The sequence below is a fragment of the Phoenix dactylifera genome, unplaced genomic scaffold (assembly GCF_009389715.1).
Source record: "Phoenix dactylifera cultivar Barhee BC4 unplaced genomic scaffold, palm_55x_up_171113_PBpolish2nd_filt_p 000315F, whole genome shotgun sequence".
NCBI classification, from domain to species: Eukaryota; Viridiplantae; Streptophyta; class Magnoliopsida; order Arecales; family Arecaceae; genus Phoenix; species Phoenix dactylifera.
The window spans coordinates 338,861-356,489 of record NW_024067785.1 but is presented as its reverse complement, the minus strand read 5'-3'; the positions used below and the strand labels follow the sequence as shown (position 1 = coordinate 356,489).

At 41.3% G+C, this 17,629-nt stretch overlaps 1 pseudogene; it reads left to right on the top strand.

Moving 5' to 3' along the window:
- Positions 1-15,911: 15,911 nt before the first annotated feature.
- LOC120105587 lies at positions 15,912-16,009 on the top strand (annotated as a pseudogene).
- The last annotated feature ends 1,620 nt before the right edge of the window (positions 16,010-17,629 follow it).

Below are 17,629 nucleotides of genomic sequence, written 5' to 3'. Positions count from 1 at the left end.
GGAAGAAGAAATAATTGCAATCGGATTGCAATTTAATTAATTAGATTTAATTAATTGGACTTGATCATGAGTCCTACTTGGAGTGGGATTCATGAAGTCCTAATTGGATTAGGATTTCAAATTAAATTAGAGTCCTACTTGGAATAGGATTTCTAAAAAAAAAAGAAAGGGGTGCACTTAGTCCTTTTTGAAAAAGACTAAACCTCCTAAGATTAAGCCCCTAACCTCCACTTGATTAAATCAAGTGGAGGCGTGCATGATGTAACATAAGGAGGGAGGGGCATACACCCCTCCCTTGGCATTTCACGGGAAGAAAAGGAGGAGGGGCCCACGCCCCTCCTCTTGAATAATGGATAAGAATGGAGCTCCTAAATTTTAGGAGCTCCAACTTTATCTTAAAAAAGGAATAAAAAGGGGGCTGCCGTGAAGTTTTTTCAACCCTCTCCTTTTGTGCCGTGAAGCCCCTCCATTCTCCTCTTGTTATCAGCCGCAAGCCATAAAAAAAAAAAAAAGGTGGTGGTGTTGTGGGCTCCTCCTCCTTGATTCCTTCTTCCACCGCAAGAACGATAGAAAAGGCTGCAAAGGGTGTTATCATCTTCTCCCTTTATCTTTGTTCTTCCTCTCAAAAACAATCAAGAGTTGATTGCAGAAGGGAGGATATCAGCCATCAAGAGTTGTCTCTGCAAGGGAGCTAGCACCCCGAGGAGATACGAAGGCTTCGATCGGTTCAATACTTCGTGTGGATACCTGTAGAGGCCGGACGCGTGTGCGGCTTCCACTAAACCTTCATCAAATACCACGTAAATCAGATTTGCGGAGACCATCTACCCGCACAAGGTGAAGATCTGATCTTCTTAATGATTTTAAAAATGGTTTTAAATAATTTAATTCTAATCTATCTACAAATGAAAGGTTTTAAATACGTTCATGCGATGAACGGATTCCGCATATGTTTTCCGCTGCAATCTGAAAATTATTTCGAAATTTTCATGGCATATGAGGGATCCTAACAGGATGCCCCGTGTGTCGACCGTAGAGTCTCAAACTCCTTGGACCTCGAAAAGCGTCGCAGGTCGACCGTGCGTTTACAGACCCCTCGACCTCACGCACGATACCTCGACTAAGGTCGGGATGCTCCGTGTGTCGACCATAGAGTCCCAAATTTTCTCGACCTCAGGAAGCGTCACCAGGTCGACAGCGAGCCCAAGCTCCCTCGACCTCGTGCTCGATGCCTCGACCAAGGTCGGGATGCCCCGCATGTCGACCGTAGAGTTCCAAACTTCCTCGACCTCAGAAAGTATCACCAGGTCGACAGCGAGCCCAAGCTCCCTCGACCTTGTGCTCGATACCTTGACCAAGGTCGGGATGCCCTGCGTGTCGACCGTAGAGTCCTAAACTCCCTCGACCTCGGAACGCGTCACGAGATCGACGGCGAGCCCAAGCTCCCTCGATCTCGGAAGAACGGGGTAGTACCTTTGCGGCCCTCTGTGACGCTCGACGACGACAACGGAATAACACCCATGCAAATCTCCGATGACGGCGATATCTCCCAATATGCCGGTGTCCCCGAAGCGGACCACAGGCCAAAGAACGCCTCCAAAAGCTGGCCAAAGAATGAAGTGGCTTGCTTCAGCACGAGGCGCCTAACCCCAACAAGGCAAGAGGTACACCCCGCTTAGCATCTGCTCCATTACATCTATTTACTTATATCGCCGACAAAACCCCGATTAGGCTCGGGATTTCCTCCGACCAAGGTCGGAATACTCTTCTGAGTCGACCATAGGCCAAGGGCCTGTCAACCCCGCGCACGCTCTCCCCATTCGTGATCGCCATTTTAGCCTATACGGACCCCTCCAAATGAGGATTCGGCCAAGCCCGAACATCAAAAAGTCGACGCCAGTCCGCAGTGACGACCTCGACCATTGATACTCTGATCGGGCTTGAAAGGGCCAAGGCACTCACCGCAGGATCCGATTCTATTCGTCAGAACCTCGACCAAGCCCGAGGCCAACAGCCGCAAAGGCCCCAACGGCAACTTAACTTTGGTTCATGGTCTCCTAGGAGACCGACCCCAGAACTTTTCGTAAACCTGCGTCCGAAAAAGCAGAGCTCAAAAATTTGGCCGAATATTCCAGAAGATGAATCTGAAGGCCTAACAAAACCCCTTTTGGGGTCCGAGGCCCGAGCTCGGTGCCTTAGAAATTCGGGAGCCAGGCTCAAGGGCCTGGCAAACTTCGAATCCGAGTTCAAAGACTTGGTGAACTCTCCTAGAGTCTGAGCTCGGAGCCTTCCCTAGCAAACGCAATTGAAACCTAAGTCTACGGAATCCAAGTCTACGACCCTGGCCGAGCTCAAAGACTTAGTGAATCTTCCTAAGGTTTGAGTCCGGCGCCTAAAAGTTCTTTATCGGACCTAAGCTTGATAGTTTGGCAAACATAATCCGAACCTAAGTCCATGAGTTTAGCCGAGCTCCAGCACTTAGAGAAATTCGCCAGGAGGGAATCAACTCGAACGATTAAAGTAAAGGCCTATCCGTTACGCAAAGAAGAGAAAAGTAGACATAAATTTATAAAGAAAGTTCTTTCATTAATAAAAACCCGAAGGCTGAAATACAAAATCAAAGATCGGCCATACAACAAGTTTGAAGGCCGACCTCACTTACAAAGGGGAAAACAAAAAGAAAAGCTAAGTCCTAGGGAGCGGCGGCTGCACCAGTGTCACCCTCAAGGTCATCTATAGCAATAACCTGAGGGCCTTTGGCGGGCACTGACTCGGAACCCTCCGCGGCAGCCTCAGTCGGGGCCTCACCAGAGGCCTCGAGAGCGCCCTCGGCAACCTCCCCGGGAGGAGCCTCCGACATCGCCTAATCGGCCATACCAGCTTCGGCCTCGGCAAGCTCCTCCTCGGCCACAAGAATTGCGGGGACGTCGGCCTCGGTCTCGGCGCCTATCCCCATCCTCGGATGGATCCCCAAAAGGTCGAGCTGGGGGTAGTATCGAGCCATTTGCCTTCGAAAATTCTCGAAGCCCCGGAGGAACCCGTCCACGGTCTCCTCCTCCAGCATGTCGCGGAACTCTTCCGACTTCTTGAAGAGCTCCACGGCATTTTCAGCTCACTCGAGTGCCTTCTTCTCTCGAGCCTCGAGCTGCTCGACCTTCAAGCGGAGGACCCCGCCCTCATACTTATGGCCGGTGGCTTCGGAGCGGGCCTCAGCAAGATGCGCCTCGGAGGCGCGCAGCGATGATCTCGCCAAAGAGTGCGCGACCCTCTCCTCTTCGAGTTCGTTGACAATAGCTTGCCGACCCGCCTCGGTGGCCTCCCTCCGCGCTACGGCTTCTGCCAACGCGGCCTCCAGCTCGGCAACTGTTGTGCCGATTCCTGTTTACCTAAAAATATGCTAAACAGATCGTTGTTAGAACCGACAAACAAAGTTTAATTTAATTTTACTCTTACCTTTCCTACTTGAAGAATAGTGGTTGTAAGAGGTCGATCCACAGGGAAGTAATTGGAGTTGCATAAAAATAAAAATGTTCACTCGGATTTAAAATCGATTTTTGAATAACAATAGAAAAATATTATGTCGGGGATGATGATAGATTCTCTAGTCTACCAGAGAATTATTTTTAATTGAAATTAACTAGAAGACATGTACTTAGATTTAAAGAGCATTTATATATTTAACTAATCAAAGAAAAGCTTTGGCATAAATTAAAATGGATGAAAACAAGAAGATTGAAGCAAACACAAATTGCATAGAGAAAGATTTAATGTATTGCATAAAAAAAATTACAGAAGTTGAAGAACGGAACTTAAAAATAACAGAAATTAAAAACAACAGAAATTAAAGCTTTAGCATAAATAAAACTCTCTATTAAACTAAAACTAAAAATCCAAAAAAAACATGTCTCAAAATAAAACTCTTACTAAAAAAAATACATTGCTCTCAATTAAACTAAAAAAATAGGAACAACATGATACTCAAAACAGAATCACTAATACACAAATTAAAAACATAACTTCTAAAAAAAACAAACAACTAAAACAATAAAATAAAAAAAAAATAAAGAAATGTAATGCTCTGTTTTCAAATCTGAAAACAGAGCACTACTCTTCCGCCTCTTTCTTGGACCAAACCCGCCGACCACCCTGTTCTTCTCTTGGACCAGCCGGCCACCACCTCCACCGAGCACCCCCTCCTCCTTGGACCCGCCGGCCACCACCACTCCGAGCTCCTTGTGGACCAAAACCCACTGACCACCACCCCCACCGCCCCCTCTTCCCTCTGCTTCTCCTCCCCTCTTATAGATCGCCCGAGCTTGCGTGGATGGCTGGATAATGGGCGGAAGGAGAGGGCGGACGCGGTAGAGGGGGAGGACAGCCGCTGAGTACGCCTCGAATCCGGACGGCTTGGATCACTGGAGCTCCAGGATCGATCGCGGAATGAAGGAGGCGCGGGCTGAGAGGAGGCGTTGATGAAGCGGAAGGAGGGAGGAGCTACGGGATGAGTTGGAGGAGCCTTCTTGGATGGCTGGGATGTTGATCACGGCTTGAACGCTGCTAGGACGTTGCGGGATCTTTGCCGGAACCACTGCTAGCATCACGGAAGAGGGGAAAATGTGGATCCACGGGAGAGGGCTGAGACGCTGGGAATCCAGAAGAGGGGCTGGACGCGGTGCGGGATCGCCGGATCACGGAAGAGGGGAACGCATGCGGAAGGTGGGGAGAATCACGGGCGGCTGAAGCAGCTTCTTGAATCGGCGCATATGGGAGAGATGAAGGCCTGCGGGATCGCCGGGAGGAATGCTTCACGGATGGAAGAAGATCCATCTTCTTCTTTGGCCCACGGACGGATGCGGGATCCATGATGAACGCGGACGGGCGCTTGGGATCATTCCTTCTCCCCTGCACGGATGAAGCTAGAGATTTGAGGGAGATAGGCTGATATGGACTACGAGCGGAATGGAGCTTGGCTGCGTATGGGTCATGTGCCAGTTTCTGCAATGGAATTGGATTTTGGAAGAAGGTCTGGGACTTTCTTTGCCCTCCTGAGAGGGGAGCTGGGAGACACCAAGTTCCGTCCAATTAGTCATATAGATAAAAAATAGTGTGATATGAAATTTGGCTTGTAGACGGACGGACTTAGTTCGTCACGGATCATCTGTTCTGATTGGAGGTCAATTGCAAGTCTTCCAAGTCATGGGTCACCCAGCACCTCATAGTTATGATATGGTCAAATTAGATTTGCCCAAAATTCTTTTCCAAAAGCACAAAGAAATTGGACCCGATTCGGACTCGAACCCGACTCGATCTTCAATCGGGTCGGATCTGGGAAGGAATCATTCTGAAGTCAAATTTGTACTCAATGTGCATTTTATCTCTAATTTATGATAATCTGTGTCAAACCCAAATATAATATTAATCTAGTGAATTTATTATTATCGGTTAGCAATAACACTAATTTTAGTGACATGTACGTCGCACTTTTGTGCTCTCATCACACCCCCCAACTAGCTTATTGCTAGTCTCTAGTAATTAACAAGCAAACAATAAAATGAGGGCACAAAAAGATGTAGTCTAACTTATGATTTTTTTTTTCTCTCTTTTTTTTTATTGAAGCTAAATACGCAAATTAAGATATGTACCCATTTTCGTAGGGAGCCACGATTGCACTTAGCACGTGCAACAAGCCTTTAAACCCCTAGGTTATCCTAGTGGACGAGTGTTGTCTCGTGAGGGTTTGCAGTGAAGTTACCCACAAACTTCATTAGTCAGGGATTTATAATGTTTAACTCAAAATTTGAACAAGTATTATTGTATGAACTTAGAATTGCAAGGGCAATAAAGACTTATTGCTACATATTTAAGCAGACTCTAACTCAAGTTTCATTACACCCCATCTATCTGCTAATAAGTCAAGAATGTAGTGAGGTGCAAGATAATATCATATAAATGAGTGGCTTTCACTTACTTCCAACATGATCACTCTAATTTTCAAGACTTTCTAGAGTTAAATGGTAATGAACACCCCAATTTTTTTTTTTATTATTTTTTTATCAGACTGAATGCTAAGAAGAATGACTTGTGCAATATCTAGCCTTATTAAGCTTTCTAGCTGACCCATGTAGCGAGTGTTAGGCCAATGACTCCCGATCCAGATGGCTCAGGGCACTAGGTGTAGAGACACCCTAATAGGCCTAATAACTCAAATTAATTAGGCTTCGAGGTCAAATTAGTCACTCAAAGTTTAATCTCAATCATTCTCACCTTTTTACGCGAACACTCGCTGCTTGCCAGGCAAGAGGCCCGGTTACTCAGTGAGAAGACTTAAAATAAACTTATTATTTTATTTTATCTTTTTTTTTATTAGGGTGTTCATCACACATATAACTTTAAATTATCCCGAAGATTAAAAGTATTCATATTAGTTGCAAGTATACATACCCCACTATTCATGTGCTTATGTGTAGGTGCTAAATCATCTTGTATTATGTTAGCAGAAGATAGGTGGGATGAAAACTCAAGCTAGAACTGCTATCATATTCCTTACTCAAAGCTATTGTCAAAGCAATTTCTAGTTTGTACATCCAAAAAGATTAGAGTTTGAGTTAAAAATTTGAGATCCCCTTTTTTTAATTAATTATTTTTTTAAAATTTTATTTATTTATTTATTTTTAAATTGCATAAAAAATCAAAAATATTCTCACCCCGTTACCTAAATCTAACATTGTCCTCAATATTAAAAAAAAATTAAAGCAGTAAGAGGACAGAGGAGAAGTTACCTGATATGGGTGGATAAATTGAAAAATGGGGCAAAATCCACCAAACCTGCATGTTAGTAATTTATTGAATTTTTTTATTTAGTTATTATTATTATTATTTTAATAATATTTACATGTTGGGTTGCCTCCCAAGAGCGCTAAGTTTAATGTCTTCAGCCAGACAAAATATGGATTCATTTTTTTTCAACCATTATCTAAGAATGGTTTTGGAAGAGTCCGAGGAAGAACAGTTGGCTGATGACGATCTATGCTCATGAGGGGAACAAAATTAGGGAGCGCATGCTCGACCCCTTCATCGGAATGGGCAAGGTAAGCCTCTAAAGGGTCCTTATTATAAGTTTGTAAGAAAGTCTCCTGAACCAGACTTTCAATCATGTCAACTTCATTGATTTCTTTGTCATCTGGTGGTTGTTTACTTATGTTGAAGACATTAAGCTCGACTTTCATGTTGCCAAAAGATTATAGGTGTGTGATTGTCTGGATGTATTACAGGTTCAGTCTCAAGAATAACGAAGTCCACAGGATAGTAAAACTCATTTACCTTCACTATTACATCCTCTACAATCCCCTTGGGATGCTTCACCATCCTATCTCCTAAGGAAAGGGTAATATTTGTGGGCTTTAATTCCTCCAAACTTAACTTTTGGTACACATTGTAGGGAAGTAGGTTTACACTGGCTCCTAAATCTAATAGGGCTCTCTGGATGATCGTCTCTCCTATTTTTATTTCAATGGTGGGGCAACCAGGGTCTTTGAATTTTAGGGCAATCTGTTGTTGAATGAGAGATGAGGCTTGTGCAACCATAACAGCTTGCCTAGGAATACTGGTTTTTCTTTTGACCGTGGTGAGGTCTTTCAAGAATTTTGTATAAGAGAAAATTTGTCTTATGACATCAAGAAAAAGGTATATTTATTTGAACAGTTTTAAAGACTTCCATTATTTCATCAAAGTTAGATTGTTTTTTGGAGTCCTGAAGTCTACCGAAAAAGGGAACCTTATGATGCAAAAATAAAATTGTTCTCCCAAGTGCAGGAGAATCGCACAAGTAGTAAATTCTCGGGAGTCCGAGGTCGAATCCTCAGGGAACGAAATGTATATGAGATTATTTAATATAATTTTAGATTAATTAATTCAATAAATTTGTGGATTAAAATTATGTTTTGATTTTTAAAAATTAAAATGCAGAGAATAATAAACACAATTCAATGAAATAAAAATGGTAGGGATCTGGAATCCCCCTTGATGATATTGCATCCAAGGAATAAACTCTATGGTTCTTGATTTAAGATTTAATGTAGGATAGATCTAATCATGGTATATGTTTCATGAACATATGAACTCAATTTCTAAGCATTCGTCGTGCTTTCTACGTCTACGACGAATCAAATACTAAAGCAATCCATATATCAATAATCATAATCCATTTAAGAACTATCTACGAAATAACTATGCATGGATCAAAAACATATCAGTAAATATAATTCATTCAAGGCAAAAGTTTAGAGTTTACTTCAAAGAGCAATACATCAAAGGTTCATCCATCTCCCTCCCTAAGAAATTAGCCGGCCATAAACATAAAAGGAACTCCCCTGTTCCTCTTCCTTTTTTTTTTTTTTTATTTTCGGAAACAGGGGCTCCCCTGTTTCTCTCTTTCTCTGTTTTTTTTCTTTGTTTTCAAATGAGATCTCCTCCCTTCACAGCCGAGAGGGCCCTCCTTATATAGATCCCCCGAGCCCTAATGATAACGCTGGATTCCCTGATCGCATGTGGAGAGGAGAGGGCACGGACAGCTGGGATTTTGCTGGGACTCGGATGGACGCGGAAGCGAAAGACGCGGACGGGTGAAGCTTGAAACCATCACAGACGGTAGGACGCGTGGAGCGCAGATGGATCAGAAGCTTGGGCTCTCTCGATCGCCAACGGATGCTTGGATGCGGGATCTTCGGTCGCTATGGAGCTTGGGATGCGAACGGATGAACTCGGACGCGAAAGAAGCGGACGGAAGCTGAGATTGGGAATGGATGCTGGCCCGCGGATGTCGTGGAAGATCTGGGGATGCTGGAAGGCTTCACAGATCCGATTCGGAAGCATGGGATGCGGAGGATTGATGCTAGGATTCGGATGATGTTCGCGGGATGATGAGCTGCACTCGGACGAACGTGGCATGCTGGGATGAAGTCGGGAATCAGGGAGATCTGATCGTGAATTCCGCGGGCTGGGAGGTTGATCATGAACAATTGATCGCAGCTGGTAACATGCGGATGAAGCGGGATCTTTGCTGGCTCTTGGCTGAACACGTGGACGCTGGGAGCTGATCACATGGACACGGGATGAGGAGTCGCACGCTGGGAGAAGCTTCATGGGCAAATCGCTGAGAAGAGGTGGACGGCTGAGAGCTGATCACACGCGCTGGGGCGCGGTGGAATCGCCACGGACGGCCGGATGTTGGACTCGGGACGCTGAATGCTTCGTGGACGCACGAGAGAAACACTTGATCGCAGGTTCCAAGAGCTGGGAGAAAGGCTGATCGCGGCATGATTTGATCACGGATCCTGAGACGCGGACGGGTCTTGAGAGGGCTGATGTGGCTCACGGACATGGCAAGGATGCTGAAGTGCTTATGAACGGCTGAATCTGGGCTCTGTTCTGCAGCTGGAAAGAGATGAATTTATATAATGATAAAAATTATAATAAGTGCTAAGGGTAAAATATTTAATCATGTAAATGTTAACACCTATTATTTTCATTATTTTGCTAGCATTAGGCTAAGTTAATTGGTACTTAGATCGCACTTTTGTGCTCTCATCACACCCCCCAACTAGCTTATTGCTAGTCTCTAGCAATTAACGAGCAGATAATAAAATGAGAGTGCAAAAGGTGTTGGTTGATCCTTTGATGTTTTATTTGAACTAATTGCATAAAATTAAGATAAACACTCACTTTCGTAGGAATCACGATTGCACTTAGCACGTGCAACAAGCCGTTAAACCCCTACGTTACCCTAGTAGACGAGTGTTGTCTCGTGAGGGTTTTCAGGGATGTTACCCACAAACATCATGAATGATATGACATGACATGAGATCCTAATAAAAATGTGAAATAAATGTTAAGCTAATACACATGTAATGAATTGATATATATTTTCAAGCATGGCAACTGTCAAAGCAAGGAAAATATAAAAGTGCAGTGTGCATAAAATTGTATGACTTTCTCAGAGTACTAATACCTCCACCACAACAGGGCACCACCTGAGTTTTAGGTGCACTACTCAAGTCCATAAGTGTTTTCTACAATTTATTAGAACCTGATCCATCAAATTTTCAGAATATCACATGTTGTCTAAATTTGTCAAGAATGGTTTGTATATAAAGAAAGAGCTATTAATCCCAACTAAACAACCTGGGTACACGGAGGTCCAATACAATGGAGTCAAACCAGCCATTACCACATGTCACTAGGTTCAGCCTAACCAACTCATTCATGCTTATTTTTATTTTATTTTATTATTATATTTTTTTTTCAGTACACATGACAACTACAGCTATCCAACCCCATTAGGCTCTAGTAAGGTCCATGTAGCGAGCTTTCAGTCAATGACCCCCGATCCAGTTGGCTCGAGACATTAGGTGAAACACCCCTCGGACTTAATTACTCGAACCAGACTACGCCACGAGGCCAGACTTGTCATCATAAGTTTTTTTTTTTAATTTTTAATTGTGCAAGAAAAGAGATGGTAGACTGAACCATATAGATATTTTTATTATATATGTGACTGCATTGTGACTATAGGTCAACCAAGGTCGGATCATAAGGCACCTAAGTAATCTAGTCGGGATATTCAACCTCTATCTTTATGTGAAAACCAAATCATGAACCTTATGGTACGAACAAGGATACTCGTACTTCTTTTATGGATAAGGCTAACAAAAATGCAGTTAACAAATATGAACTCCTGAGGCCTTCCTATTGTCATTAAGTATACGTGTGGGGATCTAATAATAGGTCTCTGATCAATCATAGTATGCATGTGTTCCTTGCCTTAATAGTTGCACAAACTCAATATGAAAATACATATGCATTTGCTTAGAAAAGAAAGTAATAAATCAAATGCAAAAACAAGTTTTTTTTTTTTTTTTTTGATCAAAATATTTCCCTCCCCCCAACTTAAACATTGCATTGTCCTCAATGTAAAAAAAAAAATGCAAGAAAACTATATATGAGAGACAATAGAGAAAATAATAGAGAGAAGAAGAATACCTTGAGTTATTGATTTCCAGAAAAGAAGACCTACAAAATAAGAAGAAAACTAGAAATAAAAGAAAAAAATTTAATTCTAACGAATATACACATACCTTGGCCTTCATGTTCAGTCATAAGAAGGCTCCCCCAAGGAAAAGGAGTTCTCTTCATCTGCAAAATTTTCAAGAAAAGGTTTTAATCTGTGTCCATTAACCTTAAAAATTTTGCCATCCTGTGGATTCTCAATTTCAATTGCCCCGTGTGGAAAAATAGTTTTTACAATGAAAGGACCTGTCCATCTTGATCGTAACTTTCCAGAAAACAGATGTAAGCGAGAGTCATACAAAAGAACTTTTTGTGCAGGCTCAAAAGATTTTCTTAGAATTGAGTTATCATGCCTAATTTTCATTCGTTCTTTACAAAGTCTAGTATTGTCATACGCATCCCGACGAATTTCATTCAATTCACTTAATTGTAATTTTCTAGCGAAACCAGCATCTGACAGTTCAAAGTTTAATTTTCTAATGGCCCAATATGATTTATGCTGTAATTCAACAGGTAGATGACATGCTTTTCCATAGACTAGCCGATACGGGGACATACCAAGAATAGTTTTATAAGCAGTACGGTAAGCCCACAATGCATCAGAAAGTTTTAAAGACCAGTCTTTGCGTGATGGATTCACCGTTTTTTCTAAAATTCGTTTAATCTCCCGATTGGCTAGCTCTACTTGGCCACTAGTCTGCGGGTGATAAGGAGTTGCAATTCTATGAGTGATACCGTACTTTCGTAATAGGATCTCAAAAGGCTTATTACAGAAATGTTTTTCCCCATCACTAATTATAACCTTGGGCATCCCAAATCGTGAAAAAATATTTTCTTTTAGAAATTTCAAAACAGGTTTGTGATCATTAGTTCTATAGGCAACAGCTTCTACCCATTTTGACACATACTCAACACCAACTAAAATATACTCATATCCAAAAGACGGTGGGAATGGGCCCATGAAATCGATGCCCCAAATGTCAAAAATTTCAATGGCAGTAATGGGCTGAAGAGGCATCATTTGCCTACGAGTTAGACTTCCAACACGTTGACATGGGTCACATGTCCTACAAAACTCGTGGGCATCTTTAAATAGTGTAGGCCAATAAAAACCACATTGCAACACCTTAGCTGCCGTTTTCTTAGATGCAAAGTGTCCTCCACAAGCACTGGCATGACAAAAAGAGAGTACACTTTGTATCTCATGTTCCGGAATGCATCTTCTAAAGATTTGATCATTGCAATACTTGAACAAATAAGGAGCATCATAATAATAATTTCTTACTTCACGCAAGAAATTATTCTTATCATTCGATCCCCAATGCTCCGGCATCCGGTTAGTGACAAGAAAGTTTACAATATCAGCATACCATGGCATAGTAGAAAGTGCAAACAATTGCTCTTCAGGGAACGAGTCCTTGATGGGCAACTGTGGCACCGAATCATTAAAAACTAGCCGTGATAAATGGTCAGCAACCACATTCTCTACTCCCTTTTTATTTTTGATAGTGATGTCAATTTCTTGGAGTAAAAGAATCCATCGTATTAAGCGTGGTTTAGCCTCTTTCTTATCCAGTAAATATTTTAGCGCTGCATGATCCGTAAAGATAACAATAGGAGCACCAAGGATATAAGAGCGAAATTTGTCTAATGCAAATACTACTGCAAGCAATTCCTTTTCGATGGTGGTGTAATTCATTTGAGCATCATTTAAAGTTTTGCTTGCATAGTAAATGACATATGGCTTATTATCCTTGCGTTGTCCTAGGACAGCTCCTATCGCATAGTCACTAGCATCGCACATGATCTCAAAAGGCAATGACCAATCGGGTGGTCGCACGATAGGTGCAGTGCTAAGCATAGACTTCAACTTTTCGAATGCCTCTTGACAGGTTTCAGTCCAATTGAACGGTGTATCAAGGGATAGGAGGTTACATAATGGTCGGGCTATGACACTAAAGTCCTTGATGAACCTCCTATAAAATCCGGCATGACCCAAGAATGATCTAACATCTCTAACCGTCTTGGGTGCAGGTAGCTTGGCGATTAAGTCAATCTTAGCTCTATCAACTTCCATGCCCTTCGATGAAACAATATGTCCTAGAACAATTCCCTTTGGCACCATGAAGTGGCATTTCTCCCAATTTAGTATCAGGTTCTTTTCTATACACCGAGCTAAGACAACTTGTAAATGTAGTAAACAATCATCAAAAGAATTGCCAAAAACAGAAAAATCATCCATGAACACTTCCAAAAACTTCTCGTTCATGTCTTCAAAAATACTGAGCATGCATCTTTGAAATGTTGCAGGTGCATTACATAACCCGAACGGCATCCGACGGAAAGCGAATGTACCAAAAGGACAAGTGAAAGTAGTCTTCTCTTGATCTTCTGGTGAAATCTCGATTTGGTAGTATCCGGAATAGCCATCGAGAAAACAATAAAAATTATGTCCTGCAACTCTTTCCAAAACTTGGTCTAGGAAGGGTAAGGGAAAGTGATCTTTCCTAGTGACCAAATTCAATTTTCGATAGTCAACACACATGCGCCAACTCGTGGGGACACGAGTCGGGACTAACTCACCCTGTTCATTTTTGACTACCGTCAGACCTGTTTTTTGGGGCACGACTTGAGTAGGACTTACCCACTTGCTATCGAAAATTGGGTAAATAATACCCACGTCAAGCAACTTGAGGACTTCTGCTTTAACCACATCTCTCATCGTAGGATTCAACCTGCATTGCATTTGCCTTGTGGTTTTGGCATTGTCCTCCAAATATATCCGGTGCGTGCAAATTAAAGGGCTAATCCCCTTCAAGTCTGCAATAGACCACCCTAAAGCTCCTCTATGATTCTTTAGAACACCAAGTAATTTTCTTTCTTGGGCATGATCAAGATCAGATGAGATGATTATAGGAAAAGTGTCATCGGATCCAAGAAAGGCATACTTGAGTTCCTTCGGTAAAGGTTTCAACTCGAGCTTAGGTGCTTGTTCATGGGATGGTACCATCTTTGTTCCTCGAGATGGCAAATGTTCAAATTCCTCTATTCTCGGTCTCCACCCATTGACCATCATAACATCCGAATTATCTAAACCAGGTGGGACCACATCATTAGCAGTACCTTCAGAACACCAATCTATTAAACCATTGTCGGCCGATTCAGTTAATGTTTCTTTTAACAAATATTCTTCCGCAATGGTTTCAATCCATTCAACTTCTTTACTTTCTTCATGATCACTGGGTTGTTTACCTATACTAAAGACGTTCAGTTCCAAGGTCATATTTCCAAAAGAAAGCTTCATGACACCATTCCTACAATTGATCAATGCATTAGAAGTTGCAAGAAATGGACGTCCTAAGATGACCGGAATCTGAGATGGTGAATTGGAAGCCGGATGTGTGTCCAGTACGATAAAATCAACAGGAAAATAGAACTTGTCTACTTGGACCAACACATCTTCGATAATTCCTCTAGGGACCTTCACTGACCTGTCAGCTAATTGTAAGGTCACAGTTGTTGGCTTTAACTCACCCAACCCGAGTTGCTCATATACCGTATATGGCAACAAGTTCACACTCGCTCCTAAATCTAGTAATGCTCGCTCAATCCTAAAATTGCCAATGATGCACGAGATAGTTGGGCAACCTGGATCCTTATATTTAGGAAGAATGTTATGCTGTAAAATTGCACTCACATTTTCAGCCAGAAATGCCTTCTTCTTGACATTTAAACGACGCTTGACAGTGCACAAATCTTTTAAAAATTTTGCATAGGAAGGCACTTGTTTTATTGCATCAAGAAGAGGTACATTGATTTTTACTTGCTTAAAAAGCTCAAGAATTTCAGAGTTTGGTTCAAGCTTTTGCAAGGGCTTTAATCTTTGTGGAAATGGTGCAGGAAAAGGACATTCAATTTTTTTAGTAGATGTTGGTGCTTCAGTTTCTTCATTATCCTTTTCTTTTGTCTTGGGAGGGTCAGAATCAGGTATGACTTGTGTTTGTTCTGGGACTGGTCGGTCAATAATCTTTCCACTTCGCAATGTTATTATACTCTTTGCTTGCTCTTTATGCGAAGTTGAAGATGATGCATTACTACCACCATAGACTTGAGGATTAGGTTGTGGTTGAGCTGGTAGCTTACCTTTCTCTTGAGCACTTAAAACAGTGGTCAGCGTTGTCAGTTGATTTCTTAATTCATCATTGATTTTGGCTTGACCTTGCATGAAAGATTGCAAAGTTTCTTCGAGACTGGATTTTTGAGGGGGTGGGTGTGCATAATGAGGTTGCGGAGGTGGAGGAGTTGGGTTATATACTTGTTGAGGTTGGTCATTCCTCCACCTGAAATTTGGATGGTTCTTCCATCCAGGGTTGTAAGTACCCGAAAAAGGATTATTGAAAGATTTTTGATAGGTATTCATAACATTGGCCTGATCGTGCAAGACTTCCTTGAATGCGGGTATTGTGGGGCAATCAGTGATGAGATGGCCAGGCATCTCGCAAATCCTACAACACTCGCTGTTATGTTCTACGGTTTTGACGGGTTCAATCCTTCTAAGTTCAATTTCCTCTACCTTCCTAGTAAGGGCTGCCATTTTAGCTTGAATATCATCCTGAGTATTAAGGTTGTAAAGGCCCCCGTGTGGAATGCTAGTAGGCTTAGGCAAAGGTTTATTCACTCTATCCCCTGTATCCCATAATTGTGCAGTCTCTGCGAGAGAATCTAAATAGTCCCATGCCTCATCGGGTTGCTTTTCCAGAAATAGACCATTGCACATAGTCTCTGTAAATTGTTTCAACTGTGGGGACAACCCTTCGTAAAAGAAACTAATGGTTCTCCATGTTTCAAACCCATGATGAGGACAAGAGAGAAGCAAATCTTTAAATCTCTCCCAGCATTCATAAAATGTTTCATGGTCTTTTTGCTGGAAATTACTAATGTGCCTTTTCAAAAAGTTAGTCCTTTGTGCGGGAAAGAATTTTTTCAAGAATTCTCTTTGCATATCATGCCATGTTCCTAACGATCTTGGTCTCAAGGAGTTCAGCCATGTTTTGGCTTTATCCTTCAAGGAAAAAGGAAACAAGGTTAATTTAAGGACATCTTCTGATACATTTGGCACTCTAAATGTGATACTAATTTCTTCAAAATCCTTAAGATGAAGATAAGGGTTCTCGGATTCCATTCCATGATACTTTGGCAGCAATTGAATTACTCCTGGTTTGATTTCAAAGTGTCCTACATTTTCAGGAATAATCATGCATGAAGGTTGACTAGTCCTAGTGGGATGTAAGTATTGTCGAAGTGTCATAACTGGGGGTCTACCTTCATTACCATGGTGACTTCCTACATCATCATCAGCCATCTCACCAGATCTGAGATTTTGCGAAAAAGTTTCAATAATGTGATCTAAGGAATTGTCAAAAGGTTGTCGACTCAGACGTCTAGTGTTGTCCCTATTCCAACCTAGCATACAAAATTTCGGAGTTTATTTATTTGTTTGTTTTTTTTGTTTTTTTGTTTTTAATGATTACCCTTGATTTTTTCTTAAAGTTCTTATCAATTTTCAAGTAGCAACAAGGGTTAATGAGATATGATGATAATAAAATTCTGATTCTAAACAAAAAAATTAAACACAGAAAATTCAAAGCAGACAGCAGCAAAGTTTATATTAATTTAATGATTGTAAAAGTATCAGAATATCAATCAGACTGTTCAGATGAAGGAAACATGTGTCCTACAGCAGCCGACAAAATTTGAGTGCAATCCGACGGTGGATTACTCAGATATCAGAGTTTGATGCAGACTGTGCAGGGAATAAAAAAAACAGCAATAAATTTTTTTTTTTTCTCAGTTTTAGTTTTACTATAATGTTCAATCTAACTGATAGGGTACTAATTAAATCTAAAACTATACTAATAACTAAGCCGTTCCCCGACAACGGCGCCAAAAACTTGATGCAAAAATAAAATTGTTCTCCCAAGTGCAGGAGAATCGCACAAGTAGTAAATTCTCGGGAGTCCGAGGTCGAATCCTCAGGGAACGAAATGTATATGAGATTATTTAATATAATTTTAGATTAATTAATTCAATAAATTTATGGATTAAAATTATGTTTTGATTTTTAGAAATTAAAATGCAGAGAATAATAAACATAATTCAATGAAATAAAAATGGTAGGGATCTGGAATCCCCCTTGATGATATTGCATCCAAGGAATAAACTCTATGGTTCTTGATTTAAGATTTAATGTAGGATAGATCTAATCATGGTATATGTTTCATGAACATATGAACTCAATTTCTAAGCATTCGTCGTGCTTTCTACGTCTACGACGAATCAAATACTAAAGCAATCCATATATCAATAATCATAATCCATTTAAGAACTATCTACGAAATAACTATGCATGGATCAAAAACATATCAGTAAATATAATTCATTCAAGGCAAAAGTTTAGAGTTTACTTCAAAGAGCAATACATCAAAGGTTCATCCATCTCCCTCCCTAAGAAATTAGCCGGCCATAAACATAAAAGGAACTCCCCTGTTCCTCTTCCTTTTTTTTT